Source organism: Perca fluviatilis, chromosome 9 (assembly GCF_010015445.1).
Source record: "Perca fluviatilis chromosome 9, GENO_Pfluv_1.0, whole genome shotgun sequence".
Taxonomy (NCBI): domain Eukaryota; kingdom Metazoa; phylum Chordata; class Actinopteri; order Perciformes; family Percidae; genus Perca; species Perca fluviatilis.
In genome coordinates this window covers 40,337,969-40,357,584 of record NC_053120.1, presented here as the reverse complement: position 1 = coordinate 40,357,584, position 19,616 = coordinate 40,337,969, and the positions used below count along the sequence as shown (strand labels likewise).

Here is a 19,616-nt window from a genome sequence, read left to right as displayed (position 1 = left end):
CATTTGGTTGACACTTTTTATACACACAGTTCTGAATCTGTATTCATGGTGGCACAACACCATGCACAAATTACACTTTGTTACATAGTGATTTCTTTTGTCTGACCTTGAAATGTGCATTGACCATAGTTTGGTATTAGAAGAGAGGGTAGTCTCATCCAAGTGGAGTTGCATGCAGCTAAAACGGGGTTTATGCTTCTGCGGTGGCTCTACACAGAGCCTTTCCCGTAGCCTACGAAAGTGGCCTGAGGTTTATACTTGTGCGCTTGTGCCTGCGTCGTTCTGGTGTATCTCTTTAAGAAAATAGCACAGCCAGCATGTGTGTGTATGCGTGGTGAGTGTGTGGTAGAGCGAGTGAGAGAGTCCCATTTACTGAATGCTCCACCTCGCACAACTCTTTGAAACTTTAGATTTAATCTTCTTAAACCTTATTTTCATAAGACCTAACGTGTTCAACTCAGATAGAAACTTTGAAGACTGGGTGCTGGATCCTTATGTAGATAATAGATAGGGGTGTCACGATTCTTCAAATCCTCGATTCGATAAAATGTTTGATTAAGGTCACATTTATTTTTTTTAAAGCACAGGTTGCTATGCCATTTTTAGACTAGACTTTTATGCAATATAATATCTGACCTTTGTTTGCAATGTACCACACGACATTGTCAAATTTAAAACATTTATTAACATAATGTAACAATAACTTATATCTATAACCTGCCATCTAGTTTCTCTTTTGTAACTGCAGTCTTCTTCACAGAAGATGACATTCAAGTTCACAACAACAAAATCAATGAAACAGCCATGGCCATAGTCTTCTCTGAACAATTAAGTGTCTTAAACTATTTCTGGAAAGTTGAACATATACTGCACAGATTAACTGCCACGTTAGTCGTGCTGCCACCAGAAGAATATGGTACACGCACATAGCAGGACTTGCAAACTGTGGCTTTTTTGTCGACAACGCGAACGTTGTCAACATAACTCACTGGAAATCCAAAATACTTCCACACCGGCGACTTCAGTGAAAGAGGAGGGGGTTCAAGTTCTGTCGATGGGTCTCCTGCATCTGCAGTTGCCATGCTCTCTTTTGACTGGCTGTAGCTAAATTAGAGGAGGTTGACTGACTCGCAGCACTTCAACACGTGTGTTGACGAACTGACCGAAGAGCCGGTTAATTAACCCGGGTAGGGTCACTGAACCGGGAGAATGAACCGACCCACTCCTCAAGCTGAGTGTGATCGGTGTATGCTACGTTGTGTGTAGCTGGTCTTCTGCTACTGTGTGTGTAGTAATCTAACTCATTAGCACCTCGACTGGACTGGTGGTAGAATCAATCAGGAAATGGGCTACCTCCAGCAGGCTACACACGTGTTTTCTTTCCCGCTTGGCAAGCCGACCGGCAGCATCAACAACTCCATTTTTTTCTTCAAAATTCGAGATTGTGACTTAATTTCGGTCGATTTCGATTTAAAATCAAAAATCGTCACACCCTTAGTAGATAATATATAAAGGCAGTTAGGACAGCACTGTTAATACTTTTATTGCCACACAGACATTTCGCGCAAGAAGGGCGAAACAAAATGTCCGTGTGGCAATAAAAAATATTAATTGGAGTGCTGTCCTAATTGCCTTTACATATGATCTACTAAGAACCTGCAATAACTGATTTTCTTTGGCCGCTTGGGGGCAGTGGAAACAAGTGAGCACAACATTGACATATCATCACCCTTTAAAGGAACACGCCGACTTATTGGGAATTTAGCTTATTCACCGTAACCCCCAGAGTTAGACAAGTCCATACATACCCTTCTCATCTCAGTGCGTGCTGTAACGCTGTCTGACGGCTCCAGCATTAGCTTAGCCCAGCACAGATCCTGCAGGTAACTGGTTCCAACTAGCCTACTGCTCCCAATTGTGACAAAAGTGACAAAATAACACCAACATGTTCCTGTTTACATGTTGTGATTCGTAGACTCACAGCGTGTACAAAAAACAACCTAACATGAGACACAGCCATCTTCTATCCCTAAACAAACTGGGAACTATATTCTCAGACAGGCTTGCTGCGAGCATATCACTCTGCCAAGTACTATATTCTTTCGCCCTGAGAATATAGTTCCAGGTTTGTTTACTGGTTAGAAGATGGCTGTGTCTCATGTTACGTTGTTTTTTGTTCACGCTGTGACTCTACTAATCACAACATGTAAATAGGAACATGTTGGTGTTATCACTTTTTTTCGAGCAGTAGGATTACTGGAACCATTCACCTGCCTGTTCTGTGATGGGCTGATGCCGCTGGAGCCGTCAGACAGCCTTACAGCACGCACGGAGATGAGAAGGGTATGTATGGACTTGTCTAACTCTGGGGGTTACGGTGAATAAGCTAAATTCCCAATAAGTCGGCGTGTTCCTTTAAGTAGATATGGCAATCAGTTACTTATTTACATATCCATAGACCCAGAGCAACCTATCACCCACAACTGATGAATGTAATTCCTCTTTTAGCTCTGTTTTTTGGCTCTATTAATGGCTGCTAAATGCTCCACTATGTTCACCAACTATCTGTGTCTGGAACTGTATGTGGAGTTTGGTGCTGAGCAGGTAGCGTACAGTGGGTTTTTAGAGCCTTTTTTCGTTGAAAACGACACTGAGAACGGAGAGTGAACTAAAACAGTAACGGCCAGACAGCTCAACAATGAGCCGAAACTCACTATAAGCCTCCGTAAAGCCAAGGGGGGTTGCGGATTCAGGTGATGAAGCTCACCTCACACATTGTCACATCGATTTCACATTGTCATTTGATACATTGTTATCATAGAAATATTATTGCTACAGTCAATTTTTTCACGCCACGCTCTCACCCACACCGATCATTCAGTGGTCAACGTGATCAGGTATCAGATAACCGCTACACCAGCTTGGTGCGATGTGAGACTGGTTTGAATGGCCTGCTTGTATTTGGATTGTCCTACACTGTGGCTTTAAGATACATACATTTAAATTGAGAGAGTTTATATTTATGAGACAATGCTATATGTACTACGTGCTGGCAAAAGTTTGTGTCTCAGAGGTGTCACTTTATACTCCTGTTTAAATCCCAGCACAAGTTTAGGAGCCTGAAGCTAGAGAGGCTTTTAGTTAGGATATGAGGGGAGGAAAGGAATCCAGGGAGAAGCGGATCGGAGAGGGATGGGGGAGTCTGGGATGGATGTAGAAATGGAAAGAAAGCACGATAACTGATAAGAGATGGGTGAGAGGCAGGAGATGTTGAGTTTATGTGAAGAATGGTCAAGTGGGGGAGAGTTATGGGTTTTAGAAAAGGATAGAGTGAGTATCGGTTGTCAGATAGACGGACTAAGAGTCTTTTGTTGAGAGGGGAACCAGATTCAAAGTCAGTTTGAAAGAAGCACTAAGACAAACGGATCAGCAGTTTTCTTGGGCATCTTATTAGGATCATTTCTGTTGATACTGTGTCCTAGTATGAGACGTTTAAGGGCAAATGGCCGCACTCTTATCATTTGACTCATATCATCTCTTCATATACTGATTCCAATACCCAAACTCAAACCCAAGGTATTGGCCGGGAACTGATCCGAAACCAGTGCTCTCTTTTTCAGAAATGTAAAATTTGTAAACCTCTTTGTGTTGAACTAATTAAGATATATTTAAGCTATGGAGAGGCTGTGACTAGAGATCCCTTCTAAAGTGGGGACTAGGAATTAGGGGTGGGTGATATGGCAAAAATAGGTTTTTTTGGCAGGATCACGATACACAATCTTTGTGTGTGTGTGTGGTCAAAGAGGTTTAATAAGAACTGTGTGCTACAACAACAAAAACATGCAGTCAGTTTCATTTTCAAGTTAGCAGGGCATTTTTCTTTCTTGAAATGTTAGCATGCTAACATTTAACGGAGTGTCTATTTGCACCCCCGGTACGAATAGCCTCGGCCACACAGCTGAGCTATTTACACCCTGTGACGTAACAACAAAAAAACGTTGCTCGCGTGCACCGAAAACATGGTGGACGTTCATCTTCCATGACCGCAGAAACTGGCATATTAGGGAAGTTTTGTCTCTAAAGTTTATAAAAATTGAATTTCTAGCGGAAAATGGATACTACAGTTGCGCTTTCTGTCTTCAGTGAAAGCATACAACCGTTAGTTTGTTAGTTAGTACCTATTTTTTTGTATACAGTATGGTTACCTAGCAACCGAGGCTTGAAGAAACCAAGTGGTAAAAGGTTGTTCAACTTCCTGAAAGAACTGCTAGGTGAGTGGTTAGAATTTGGATTGGATAATTTGCATGCAATTGCGGAATTCAGGACCCGCGAACGCGTATTTTTTTTTTTTTTTTGCAGGGTGGTAGGGGAAGACTCATGAATATGCCTGCTCTGGTTGGGTTGGTTAGGTTTAGGCAAGAGAAGTGGGATGGTTATGGTTAGGGTAAGAATGTCAGGGCGATAATATTCCAAAAAGGTGTAATACATGAGTAGTATGGATAACTGTGTGTAAATATATGCCAAGGTACTGTAAATGCACAGGGGTGCAAATAGCATACATTGATATTTGTACCAGGGGTGCAAATAGCATACACTTCTAATTGTACCAGGGGTGCAAATAGCATACACTTCTAATTGCACCAGGGTACAAATAGCATACTGCTAATTGTACCAGGGGTGCAAATAGCATACACTGCTAATTGTACCAGGGGTGCAAATAGCATACACTTCTAATTGCACCAGGGTACAAATAGCATACACTGCTAATTGTACCAGGGGTGCAAATAGCCTCACCCAACATTTAAATGCTTAAATTAACTTAAAGGCCTAGCTAAACCACACAAGTGTCCTCAGTTATTCTGGGTGATAAATGTCAGAGGTTTAAGTTGAGTGTAACATTACAGGTGTCAGTTGTTCCACACAAACATTTGTGACATTACTGCTGTCAATCAGGCAGCCCGCTCACACCCACACGCAGTCTCCATGAGGTATAATCAGCCAAGTTAAGTGAAAACACCTGTGGGCCTGCACCAAGGGGGGGCTTTAACCTTGTCGTCATTGTTGCCACCTGAGTGATTGTGTCTACAGTTTACAAATGTTCAGACCCTTTAGTGAAAAAAGTTGAGATACTTTTTGAGCAGACATCAGCTTTTTCCCTTGAACTTGATGCAGCTTTTAAGCTCGCAGAACACTTGCTGATTGTGCAAACTGAGTGCACATTTGGTCAGAATATCTGAAAAAAGAACACACTGTGCTTGCACATACCCGTGTGACCAACCAACAAACCAATAAGTGACCATTTTTGTCTTAAATGCATTTTTCTATTGTCACAGAAGGATGACCCTTTGAGCCAAAAGCTCTCTCTCTAATGACAGGAATCCTTTTTACTCGCTTGCTTACTTGTGTTTTAGGTCAGGGGTCTTCAACATCTTTTAGGCCAGGGACCCCTAAACTGAAAGAGAGACAGATATAGGGACCCTCTACGTCATATATTGTATACAATTGAGTTGCATATTAAACTGGGCAGATTGGATAAAAATAAATGGATATTTATTATGCATCATGTTTTAATGTTAAACATACATGTGGAAGACACAGTGACTCCTTAAGCTCAACTGTATGGCTACCATAGTGGTCAACTTACCTATAGTAAGCTTATGTTCAATGTGTGAATAATTTTTTTTTCACTAATAAGCCAATTTATCCTTGCTATTAAAATTTTGCATTCATATTAGTGTATATTTTCAGACTTAATATTTGAAATAAGAAAATATATATAAAAATATATATTTTTTTACATAATCTGGCAGCCCCCCTGCACTAACTCTGAGGATGCCCTAGGAGTCCCAGACCCCCTGTTGAAGATCTGTTTTAGATAAACAGTGCAGTGTCTGAATATGTCATACAGTATACTGTGCTAGGAAATATTTAAATATTACTGCACCAGTCTTATATGGGGCATTGTATCCATATTATGAGAAAAGTCATTTGCGTAATATTGGCATTCCTGGAATATTCTGATGGCATACATGAGAGCCTGCATTTAAATTTAAATTAGTACTACTCAATTTTTTGTGCATATTACAGCAAGCACTCAACTGTGTGACAAGCTAATTTTAAGGCCCATTGTCAGAGAAGAATCCATATACAGTATCAGTTGTCCTACTTGTATTGTTTCTAATTAGAAAGCAGTGTATAATTCCGGGTGTCATGACTCTGCCGGGAGACAGATGGTGATTAACTCCCTTCGTTTTAGGAAAAAACTCAGAGTGTACAATGTACAGTACAGGCCAAAAGTTTGGACACACCTTCTCATTCAATGTGTTTCTTTATTTTCATGACTATTTACATTGTAGATTCTCACTGAAGGCATCAAAACTATGAATGAACACATATGGAGTTATGTACTTAACAAAAAAAGTGTGAAATAACTGAAAACATGTCTTATATTTTAGATTCTTCAAAGTAGCCACCCTTTGCTTTTTTTGATAACTCTGCAAACCCTTGGTGTTCTCTCAATGAGCTTCATGAGGTAGTCACCTGAAATGGTTTTACCTTCACAGGTGTGCTTTGTCAGGGTTAATTAGTGGAATTATTTCCCTTATTAATAAAAAAGCAAAGGGTTGCTACTTTGAAGAATCTAAAATATAAGACATGTTTTCAGTTATTTCACACTTTTTTCTTAAGTACATAATTCCATATGTGTTCATTCATAGTTTTGATGCCTGTACTGTACAATCAAAGAGAAAAGTATCCTCATCCTCATGGTCTGGTAGAAGTTCTGGCTGAAGCCCAGTTCAGACTAAAGATTCATAACGAGACAAGCTGAAACTTACAACTACTTGCAATGCGCAGCGCTGCAATGTTCTGAAAATCCTGCCACTTTACACCAATGGGACTAGACGAGAGGGTGTATCATCCTCCATAGCAAGGACTCTCTGAACTGCCGTTTGAACTTCCGACTCTTCAGGCTTTTTTGTAGCTGGATAGAATTTGAAGCCTCTTAAAATATGAATTTATGATAGTGATATACTTATCACTGTCTCCTTTCTAGTAGAAATGAAACGACGAAAATGTTTTTTTTTGTCTCACTGTTTGTTCTCTCGACTACTCGCTCGCGGGCGCTTGTTGAGATTCCGTCAAAAACATTTCAACTAGCCGACGTGGGTTGTAACGGACTTTACCAGCTGACTTGCTATAAGTTGGTTGGCTGTTAAAGACGTCCCTTACGTTACACCAGCCACCGGCAGCTCCCTTAGACATAGGGTGAGAAGCTCAGTAATCAGCGAGGAGCTCGGTGGCCTAGGTGATCAAATATCCTCACGGAAATTAATAAAGAAGCAAAGAAAGTAATCTTAAAGTACTCTTATGGGCCTTTTACACTTACCTCCTTTGGTCTGGATATTCACACTTTTCAGTTTGATCCGAACCAAAGTTACAGGTGTGAAAGTTCCCCCGGACCACAGTCAGGACAAAACAGCCAAAATTTTGGCCTGACCAAAAGAGGTAGACTCGGTCCGGGTCAAACTGAACCATGGTCCGGTTCGTTTCTGGTGTTTTTTTTTGGATGGTTTGGACTTTCGGACCAAAAACAGGAACTCTAGATACTCTAGCTTCTCAAAACCCAAATAAAGTTCCAGTGTCTTACTTCTCAACAACAACAAAACGCAGTAGCTCAGGGAGAGCAGCAGCTGAAAACTCACAAAAATTCCGACACCATAGAGTGGACACGAGAGGACGGGGAAGCCGGTCTACAAACCAATCAATTACAAGTATTGGGAGACGTGGCTCACGTGTGTGATGGCGACAGGATGTAGTTATGTCATGTCTAGTTCTTTAGTGCGCTTGCATAACTGCAGTGTGCAACCAAAACTAACCGGATCAAATATATACAATGTAACAAAAACATGAACCTTGGTTCAGACCTTCAAGTGTGAAAAGGCCCTTACATTTTTTAATTCTTAAAAAAAAAAAAAAATGTCCATGATAAGCTGTCATTACATTTTTGCAACATTTTTTTTTCTACCTCTTGCTACACACAAACATCCTGGATTTTTTGTAAATGGGAAATGTAAATGGACTGTATTTATATAGCGTAAATGGGAAACCCATCTATTTTTCCTAATGTTCTCTTCATTGGGCACAGTGACGATGAGGCACACCATAACTAACTTATTCAAAGGGAACAATAAGCTGAGCTATGTTTTAATAAGCAATAAACAATGTTAAATTGGAGAGGGCAGCTGTTTTTATACTCGGTGATGCAGTATCCAAGGCAACCTGGTGTAATCCAGGAATTTCGGCCAAAACAAAAGCCGGTGCCAGTTGCCTGATGCAAGTCTCACCCTGTGGAGAGAGAGATGCCCACTCCCAGGCACTCACTCACTCACTCACTCACTCACTCACTCACACACACAACACACACACACACAACACACAACACACAACACACACACACACACACACACACACACACACACACACACACACACACACACACACACACACACACACACACACACACACACACACACACTTCATGCCAGTTGATTTCCCACTGCTGGCAGGACTACTGCAACATCTTTGGTATTGTGGTTTTCTTTAGCTCGCAGCACAGTATTCATTTGTAATGTTCCTTACTGTAATTGTTTGGCTCATACCTGCTGTCATAGAAAACGTTGAATTTTATTTTGTTCACTTCCAAAAAATCCTTCTTCAATAGGTGGGTCAGCTGGTTCGTTAGTCAGCTTAGTTACCAGATGGCTCAGATACAAAAAGAAACTTATGTTTTCACCTAATAAGCCCCAAGTGGTGGATCTAAATTGTTTCTTCTCATTTTTATGGCTGGAAGATTTGGGTAATGAAGTCATCAGCATGAGGATCATACAATGAGGCTCTTGGTAACGCCACAAACAGAACTGATCTCAGTGGAACATTAATATGCTGGTAGTGCGGTTCAATCAGCATGTAATGAACTAACAAAAATATCTTTCCTGTTTTACCAGTCGTCTTTAATGGTACCTGTGTGACCCCAGTACTGAGCATCCAGTTGCAGACAGACCAGTACATGACCTGCAGAACCATGGGTTAACTGTTTTGTATACTGTGAGGGTAAATCACACGTTTTATCAAAATAAGATATTATATTGATTCTTTGGACAATGATACAATATTTACTGATATCAAAAAGTCTGCCACGATCCAATCTTGATTCAACCAATGCCTGTGACCAATACCAGACAATACATAAGCCCATTTAACACAATCCATTACATTTATATATATTTCCTAGAGATTAACCGATACTATTTTCTCAAGGTCGATACTGATACGACATTAAGTCAACAAACCGAAGCAGAGGGGCAGACAGAGCTGTAGCCGAGCCAAAGTACAACACTTTTTAATTCATTAACTTTATCAGGCAAATAAAACGCTGATACAGAAAATCTGCAAAAAAAAACGGCCCGATAATCGGTCAGCGTCTATCCGTCTATCCCTAATATTTACAAAAAGCAACTAAAATATGATTTTAACAATTGTATTACAAAACTCTTCTAGACATTTGAATTAAAAAACAAACCACTCTTTTTAATAAAAACAATATAAAGTGGGAATTTAAAAATAAAGGCGCATCTCAAAGATGACGATATGCATCAAAATGTTTACTTTGTATTAATAGTATTGGATCGTTGAGGAGTGAATCAATAAATTGATCCAGATCGATGTGTCGTTGCACCCTTAATTAAAGAAATGAACGATTAGTTAACACCTACCTAGCTCCTGCTGCTGCTAGAGACTCTTGGTGTTTTTCCATGACTTGGTACCTGCTTGACTCGCCTCGACTCACCTTTTTTGGTTTTCCATTATGAAAACAAGTCCCTGGTACCTGCCAACAGGTACTTTATGTAGTCTCACCTCCGTGGAGGTTCCCAGCGAGCTGAGGTGATACCAAAGGGTGACGTGAAAACCTGCAGACTCCTGATTGGTCAGAGAGAATCGTCACTAATCACTGCGTCATCATTGCTAGCGACACACGCGGGTGTCCTGAACAAACCCGCCATTTTTAAATAGTTTAGCCAGCCGTGTTTATTTTTTTGCTGCCTCAAGCTTCTTTAAATGAATGAAAGGCTTGATCCCACCAAGTAGCTCATCCAATCAAATCAAAGCATTGACGTCAACGCTGCTGACAGTTCTGCCGTTGTTTACCTTTTTCTTCTTCTAGTCCGTAGAAAGAGCAAAGTCGGTAGCCTTTTCTCATTAGCGCCACCTCTGTTCAGGAGAAGACTGCAGCTAGTGTCGCGACCACCAGCGCGGGTATAGTCACGGCGATTCTGTGATGTCACATTTAGACGCGCCAGCTGGGCTGCGGCTACTGTATAAGACCCTTAATGCATGACAGTGTGTGAGGCATGGAAGCAGATACTGTATGTAATAATTGCCAAAAAATAACAATTCAGAGGAGTTTGATATTTAGCTTGATATGGCAGTTATCAAATAGTTTGATGTATGACAACAATACTGTATATCTTTATGTTTCTTTTAGTATGGTTTAAGTACAATATTTCATGCTGGCAGACACTCAAAGGGGCTTTACTATGAAGGTAAATATGGTGCAAAACGTGAGAGCTTGTAGAATACAATGTGAGAACTTGCAGAACAAAAAAATTTAACTTGTATGTTAAAATTTGCACTTGTAAAATAAAAATGTGCACTTGTAAAATAAAAATTTGCACTTGTAAAATAAAAATTTGCACTTGTAAAATAAAAATGTGCACTTGTAAAATAAAAATTTGCACTTGTAAAATAAAAATTTGCACTTGTAAAAATTATTCACATTTGAAGTCACAAAAAGAAAAAAAACATGAGAGCTTGTAAAAAAAATCTGAACTTGTAAATTGAAATTTGCACTTGTAGAAAAAATATTCACAAATGTGTAGATTGATATTTGCATGAACACAATGACAGCTGCAAACTTGTAATGCAACATTTACTCATGTACTTTTTTTTTTTACTCAGGTTGATTTTCCATCACAACCACAACTCAGTGATTACAACCTCTCGAATTGTCACTGTATGCGCTCTCTCGCATCACAAAGAGGCGAATTCGCGCTTCGACTTTTGCAACACTTGTTGCGGATACATTTGGTGCAAAACTAATTTGTACCTGTGGACTTAGGCTGTGGAGCTCTGATCCAACAGAACGGGGAAAGCAGGGTTTCTATCGCCAGATGAGGGACAACTCTGTCCGGCTTATTTAGCTATGTCGCATGGAAGCCTGGTTGAATAGCAAGCTAGCGTGCTAACTAACCAACGAAGCCTGATTCTAAATAAATACCTTTTAATTATCTTAACACTTTTAACAGTCAAACTGAAACACTGGCGGTGAGCTCCAGGTCCTGCAGCCGCAGACGGACCGTCACCAGCGGGTATCGGCCAGCGGAGCAACATCGCTATTATTGCCAGAAAGCTTCGCTGCCGACCTCGACCTGCAGTCGGAGCTCCAGCGGGACACGGAGAGCCCCGCACCCGGTAGCATCGGCACATCCCCCGGCCATGACCACAGCTTGCTTTGCTGATGTTGTGCCTCACTGCCAATCATTGCACCCGCTTGGGCAGCAACAATAGCTTCTGCAGAATTACATCCACCTCGCGGGCAGCAGCAATTATTTTTGCCGAATAATGCGTCATCTCTTAACCCTCGTTGCTGCCGAGATTTGCACCCAGGTAGCAAGGAAATGATAGTCTGATAAAACATTGATGTCTCTAAACGTTGTAAAATTATAATCATCATTGATGAACATGACAAAGGAATGTATATAGCCTACATTTTAATTAAACAGTAGCTACTTTGCCTTATAAAATCATTATTTCCCCTTATGGATGGAAGTCTTGGCAGGGATGCAGAACTTGGCACGTGTTACCCGCTGATGACGGTCCGTCTGCGGCTGCAGGACCTGGAGCTCACCGCCAGTGTTTCAGTTTGACTGTTAAAGTGTTTAGATAACTAAAAGGTATTTATTTAGAAGCTGGTTAGTTAGCTAACGCTAGCTTGCTATTCCACCAACACTAGCGGTGAGCTGCTACCGGGTGCGGGGCTCTCTGTGTCCCGCTGGAGCTCCGACTGCAGGTCGAGGTCGGCAGCGAAGCTTTCTGGCAATAATAGCGATGTTGCTCCGCTGGCCGATACCCGCTGGTGACGGTCCGTCTGCGGCTGCAGGACCTGGAGCTCACCGCCAGTGTTTCAGTTTGACTGTTAAAAAGTGTTAAGATAATTAAAAGGTATTTATTTAGAATCAGGCTGGTTGGTTAGTTAGCTAACGCTAGCTTGCTATTCAACCAGGCTTCCATGCGACATAGCTAAATAAGCCGGACAGAGTTGTCCCTCATCTGGCGATAGAAACCCTGCTTTCCCCGTTCTGTTGGATCAGAGCTCCACAGCCTAAGTCCACAGGTACAAATTAGTTTTGCACCAAATGTATCGCAACAAGTGTTGCAAAAGTCGAGGCGCAGATTCGCCTCTTTGTGATGCGAGAGAGCGCATACAGTGACAGATTCGAGAGGTTGTAATCACTGAGTTGTGGTTGTGATGGAAAATCAACCTGAGTAAAAAAAAAAAGTACATGAGTAAATGTTGCATTACAAGTTTGCAGCTGTCATTGTGTTCATGCAAATATCAATCTACACATTTGTGAATATTTTTTCTACAAGTGCAAATTTCAATTTACAAGTTCAGATTTTTTTTACAAGCTCTCATGTTTTTTTTCTTTTTGTGACTTCAAATGTGAATAATTTTTACAAAGTGCGAACTTTATTTTACAAGTGCAAATTTTTATTTTACAAGTGCACATTTTTATTTTACAAGTGCAAATTTTTATTTTACAAGTGCACATTTTTATTTTACAAGTGCACATTTTTATTTTACAAGTGCAAATTTTAACATACAAGTTACATTTTTTTGTTCTGCAAGTTCTCACATTGTATTCTACAAGCTCTCACGTTTTGCACCATATTTACCTTCATACTTTACCTGCATCCTCGATAAAGAAATACTGTATAAAGTATCGAGAACTGGTACCTGATCAGAACATGCACTGATTGCTTAGTTTACAAGCAAATAAATATTTCAATATCTCCACAAACCTAACATTCACATTGTAGTGTTGTATATCCTAGAGCTATTGTAGACTGATATATTCACATATTTTGTTGCAGTTATGTCCGTATAGTAACAAGAAATTGCTGTACAGAAAGGCCAAATATATGGTTAAAGCAATTTAGAAGCAGTTTCTCCATTACATATTTTGTCTACTAGAGAACACTGACGAGTTCATTTGATCTTTTTATAAACCTCAAATATCCAGTATCGGCTGCACTGTTTATTCCTTGCTTTTCACAAAAACGCATCAAAAAGTACTAACATTCTTACTTGGAGAAGATAGTGTGAACTCTCCTCGCCAGTTTCATATGCCACTATCATTTGGTGTTATAAAGTGTATGTTAAGACAAAAATACCACCATCCTGCTTCTTTCCAAACTAGACTGCAGTGCGAATGTTTTCATCTTTTTGCACAGATTATTGTTACCCAGCACCTGCAAAGGATTTATGGATGTGCGTGTGCTTCCTGATGATTGCAGGAAAGTGGGCTTTAGAAAATATTTGCTCTCAGCGAGGAAATACTTCAACATTAGTCGACTGAAATTTGCAAAGGCAGAATTGTGAGCCAACAAAGAAAAGGGTGCTTGTTTCACGGGTTTCACATTCCTGACAGTTGCAGCAGGGAAATCAAATCATAATTTCTCCTTGATGTCATGAAATGTCAAATGTTTTATAGAATACTACTGCTTTTTAAACTTTTAAACTGTAGGAATAAAAGAGTAACTTTAAGAGAACAATCAATGTTACAGGTTACTTAAATTCATTGAACTATGAAACATAAATAATGCACAACAATATAACAAGCGTTCAATGTGTAACATTAAGCTACCTCGAGGGTAGTGGAGCATGTTGTTAACAAACTCCATCCATCCATTTTCTTTCTATATGCAGGGTCAAGGGAGGCAGATGCCCTTCCCAGCATGCACTAGGTGAGAGGTGGGGTGCACCCTATGGGCAACATGTTAGACAGTGAGAGGAAACTCACACAGAAATGGCTTGCTTACTCCCTAATTTAAAAGAGGGATTACATTAATATTTTACATAGCAGATGGGAAAAAACACCAATACAGTATGCAAGTTGTTATTCAAATTTAAAATGTAATTACAGAAAATGACCTCCTCCGTCAGGTTCTATCACAAAGGAAGTGCACCTGTGCTCGATGAAAACCTGGGTTTTGTTGTATTGTAGCACTAACAATCAAAGTGTGACTTATAAAGATTTCCCGCACTGACATTCTACTGACATACAGTACATCCTTTAGCTGCCTCTAATGAGGACACAAGGACAGACCTCAAGCCAATAAAGGAGCATGACAAGAAGTCTCAAAGCACAGGACAGATACAGTATGTACTGTATCCTTTTTTGCTGCATAATCACAAAGTCCCAGCTTCACACTTGAGACGTATGCTTTGCCCTAATTTACAGTATCTGGTGCAGCGAACAGTACTGGGCTTTGAAAAAATTTACTTTTACTTTAATCTTATTTTAACATGCCACCGATTTTGTCAAGAAATTGTTCATTTGGGGAGGATGATCAAATGTGAATGTTCTGATGTCTGAAAATGGGCCATTTCCACCTTGAACTGCAGTGAAACAAGGAGAAAGATAGTAGGTAGTAGTAGTAAAATCTACTGGGGGGAAAAAAAACACAAATGAGAAAAAAAGTCAAAAAGGTAGTTTTTGTTTAGCATGTTTTCACCAGTATCTTGTTCAACAACCCACCAAAAAGTGTGTAAAATGTACCATTCAAAAAAACATAATTCCATGCAGGGAAAACATTAGTAATGGATGTTATTTCACTAGTATGCCTGCACTCTGCATATACAGAATGTGGTGATTAGGAGTATCCTTCCCAGCTCAGACAACATAGTGTCATCCATAAAATTCTCAAAAAATCATTGATAACACCTTATTTGCCTAAGGGGACAGGAAGGTCAGTGGAATAAGCCCCCGCTCTCTTTTCACAGAAATGAAAAGCTGCACCACGGCAGGCGGCACACAGCAGAGCTGTCATCGTGGTAGGTGGCTTCACATCCTGAGCCATTAGTCAACCCGGCCACAGGCGGATTTGTATTCTGGTCATTTAAAACATTGAGTAAACTGTGGCAGAGTAATTCCCTAAATATCAGAGTCGACATTAAGCCATGTGCAGATTTTCAATAATGAGTAACGTCCTAATTTGTCCCACATGATTTAAAAATGGATGGGGAAATATTCAATTATAAGAGTAAATCTGTTCAGCGTGACCCAACTTAACATCGTTTAGACAGGAGAGAATGATGAATGATGGAATTAGATATTTTTCACTTTCTCAGTATGGTTGTTGAAAAAACTCCTAAGTGCTGATGGGGTTGGTTCACTGAACATCTGATGTGGTGTGCATATTTAAACACAGGATCCAGTGCCGTTCCAAGGTTTTATTGTTGTCAGTGCAGGGAAAAGGTATACACTGTTGCAGGTGAATAATGGATGGTGGATGGATGGATGCATGATTTTGTCTGAACAAATAAAGATGTAAAGAAAATTTCACAGATTAAATAGCCCTGAACAATCAATCATAACAAATTAGGTTGGATTCAGCTTGACTTACATCAGTAATGCAGCCACAATCTGTACTTGGTTTTTCTCTTAACTTTAAACAGGATTTCACTCTGCAATCTAACATAAACCAAACAATATACATCAAACTTTCAGGCATAACATTCAATGTGACCAAATATAAGCGTTATACAACGAAAAAGTCCATTAGACTCACATCACTCCTCTCTGTTCTGCCTGCTTTGTTGGAGGGAAAAAAGAGTGCCACAGGCCTGAAGGCATGCCTGAAGGGCGGAGTTATACAAGCTTGGAAAGGGACGTGGTTTCAGTGGTGATTGACAGTCCATGAATGAGGCAGGTCAGGTGGAAACCTGATATTTAACACTATGTTCAGAAGATTGTGGTGTCCGGTCACTTTCCCGCGCAGAACTCGAGTGAAGATAATTACGTCTTCTGAAGAGTCCATGTTATTTAAATCCTCCGTGTCACGCAGGAGAGACACTCTGTGGTGTGCCCGGACACACACATTTCATTTATATGTGGAAATCTGATGTTTTCACATCACATAGGATGAACATAGGCATTAAGATGTGAGTGGAAGGATTCCCCGTTTTTTTTTTTTTTTCCCCAACAACTAGTTCAGGCTAGATTTGGTGAGGTTGTGAAAAAAACTACATATAAAAATGAAAACAAAAATCAAACAGCAAATAATGCATTATAAATAGTTTTTATATGGGACTTTCAGCCACATGCCATAACCGTCCAACATCAACCACATAAAGCATAGTCTATATCCACAACTTTCCACTTCAGGGATTGCTCCGGTGCTGCCGGAAATGCCGCTGGATCACGCTCTTTTCGCCCAGATAGGAGTCCCCTTCCTCTTCCTTTGTGTTGGCGTTCCAACCTTATATATATATATATATCCGGTGGATTCGTGAGGACTATGGTTAACTGCTCCTCAGATCTCTGCAGGGTAAATCCAGACAGCTAGCTAGACTATCTGTCCAATCTGAGTTTTCTGTTGCTCTGATAAGGGCTCGCTGGCAGTTGACATTCCAATTCATCATGAAGGTTTAGATGGGGTTAAAGTCAAGGTTTCAAACATCGAGCAAGTGCAACAACACAAGACCTAGCAAGCCAGGTAATATTATTTAGTAGTCCAACAGCAAGATGGCTAGCTTGCGTCTGTCTCACAGCCTTTTATTTTGCGAAGCTGTCGCCGTGACTAAAAGCCAGTCAGAGATTTTCTCTTGCTTGGTCATTTTTTTTCTATTCTCTTCTTTGCTTCTTCTGTCAATAATCTCTTCAGTCTCTCTGCCACTGCTCAGCTGGCCGTACAGGCTGCAGAACCTGGTTCTGTTGCCCACACGGCATTGGTTCTGGCACGACACTGGCGTCCAAAGCTCCTGTGCTAGCAATGTGAACGCCAACACCCCCCCGGTGCTCCGAGCTCCCAGTGCTGGCAGCACGGCTAACTGAGCTGATGGCAGCTAAAGTTATCAGTAATCGGTTAGCCTTACATTAACAACTAAAGCTTTTTGTTCATTAGGAAACTCCGTAAATCACCAAGAGTCGAGGCAGAGCAGCCAGAAGACATCAGGGGGAAAAACTAGAAAAAAACATTTTCACACAAAATAGGATCCAGTTTCACCAAAAGCAGTGGTAGTGCCGTAAAGCGTTACAGCACTTCCAGGAGATCGTACCTGCTCAGCAAAGTTACATAGTTTGAGATTAACTGCCGATACACAGAAGCACCATTCTTGCTATTACAAGTCAGTGTAGCATCAAATTCATTTTGAAACATGATATTTTAGGTAAAATAGTTGAGCAATGTTGCTTTAAGCATATGTCAGGTCTGCATGTCTTAGAAGATCATTTGTTCTGTACTTCTGTTTGAAGAGGTTTATAAAGTGGGGCCTGTTTACTTTACAGCAGTAACTTTGATTTTACTGTGAGTATATACAGTACCTCTAGAAGATCAAGCTTAATATAGCAGCTCATCTGAGGCAGTTGGGTGAAAGACTTTCTTTACAGCCTACCTGCTGCAGTGGCTGAAAGCATATGGAAGCCGCGGGGAGGGGAAGTGAGATCAATACTCCTTCAGCATAGGCACAATTTCCTTCTAATGTGAAATGATATAAGAGATTACAAAGCTGGAAATGCTGGTGTGTTATGAGCTTCACCTCTCAGCCTCCATCTGCATCTCACTATATCCAGATGTGATTGCTTCAGCTTATATTAGTTCTATTTATTTGATTTGCAGCACTTTTTCTCCACTGGTCATTAAATCCTAGATATTGTTCAAATTTTTTTTTAATCCCCTGCGCTGCACACAATCAAAGGTCATGAGCACCCAGTGTTTCTCTTGATTATAGCCTTCATTCTAAGTGGTGAGCTATTCAAACTGTTGCAGAGATTGGGTAAAAGGTCAAATGCATTTCAGGCAGCAGTATGAAAATGTGTGGGCTGATGGAGGAAGGCAGACTATTATTAATTTCATTATACTTTACGTCTTTATCTGTATTGTTGGACCCTAAGAACTCAACTGCTGCTGAAGAGATTTTTGGCTGTGTCTCAGCTAGCACGTGCCCCACTGAGCTTGCACAGCAGCATCACTGTCAAGTCCGTTAGATTACAAAGTAGGGACTGTCAGTAAGGCAGCAGTACTCTTAATGACAAGCCTGGTACATTTAAAAACAAATGAAAGAGCTGCAGGTGTTTTACAGAGTGCTGTGTGTATATGCTATAATCCAACTCCGTGTAGAACATTTTGGGCAACTTTTGCCAGCCGTTTGTGAAATGAGCTCAGATTAAATTAGATTACAGTATCCACCACCTTATAATAAATTTAATTTATATAGCGTATTTTCATAGACTCAAAGTCTCTTTACAGAGGAGGTAGAGTACAAAAACCAAACAAGATTCAGTCACAGATGGAAAGGGGAGGGGTGTGGGGCTATGGATAAGCAGAGGTTAAGAGATGGGTCTTGAGATGGAACTGGAAGATGTGAGGGACTCAGAGGTGCAGATCTCTTGGGGGAGGGAGTTCCAGGGCCTGGGAACTGCCCTGGAAAATGCTCTGTCCCCCAAAACTGCAGAGGTTGGACTTTTGGATGGAGAGGAGACAGGCTGAGGTGGATCTGAGGGACCGTGAGGGTTGGTACGGGGAGGTCAGTGAGGTATGAGGGGGCCAGATGGTGGAGGGCTTTGTAGGTGAGGACCAGGATTTTGTAGGTGATCCGGTGGGAGGTAAGCAAACAATACCTTATGCAAACATGATTAAATAAAAAGCATACTATTGCTACTATCAGTGCAGTTATATTAACTTGTCTGACTGTAAATTAGAGATGGAGATGAGAATTGAATGACAGATAAATTATGGCTTAATGCAAGATTAGGATATTGGCAAATTTATATCTTTTTTCCTTTTTTTTTTTTTTTTTTATAAATGTTCCAAATCACTTTTTTGGGGGCCATACTGATATTTCTTGGGGCATTTTTGCTCTTTTCCCCTAATAATTTCTGACACTAATCCAGCTGTAGTTTTGTTTTACCTTTCCATAACTGGAAAAAATAAAGTAATTTCATGGTATTTGACATAAGTAGCTTCTGTGCTAACTGGAAGGCTCACACACTGGCGATATATAAAGCACACATTACCTTTTACCCTAAAGTGTGTCTGCATCAACTACACCTGGATGTGTGTTGAGAATGTACATTTACTTTTGAGAAATGCATGTGACCAACATGTTTTGACTTTTCACAGACTACGTTTACATGCAGCCAATAACCCGTTCAAAACCGGAATATTAGCAATAACCCGGTCGCGCACGGCCATGTAAACACCGGCAAAAACCCGAATATGCTCATATTCCGGTTTTTAAAAACCATAATATGCTACCTGGGTTACCCCTTTTC

General features: G+C 40.5%; 1 protein-coding gene across 2 annotated transcripts in view; it reads left to right on the top strand.

Moving 5' to 3' along the window:
- Nucleotides 1-19,616, top strand: part of LOC120564855 (gamma-aminobutyric acid receptor subunit gamma-3) — a 105,286-nt gene that overhangs the window by 41,838 nt on the left and 43,832 nt on the right. The gene's annotated exons all lie outside the window — the stretch shown is intronic.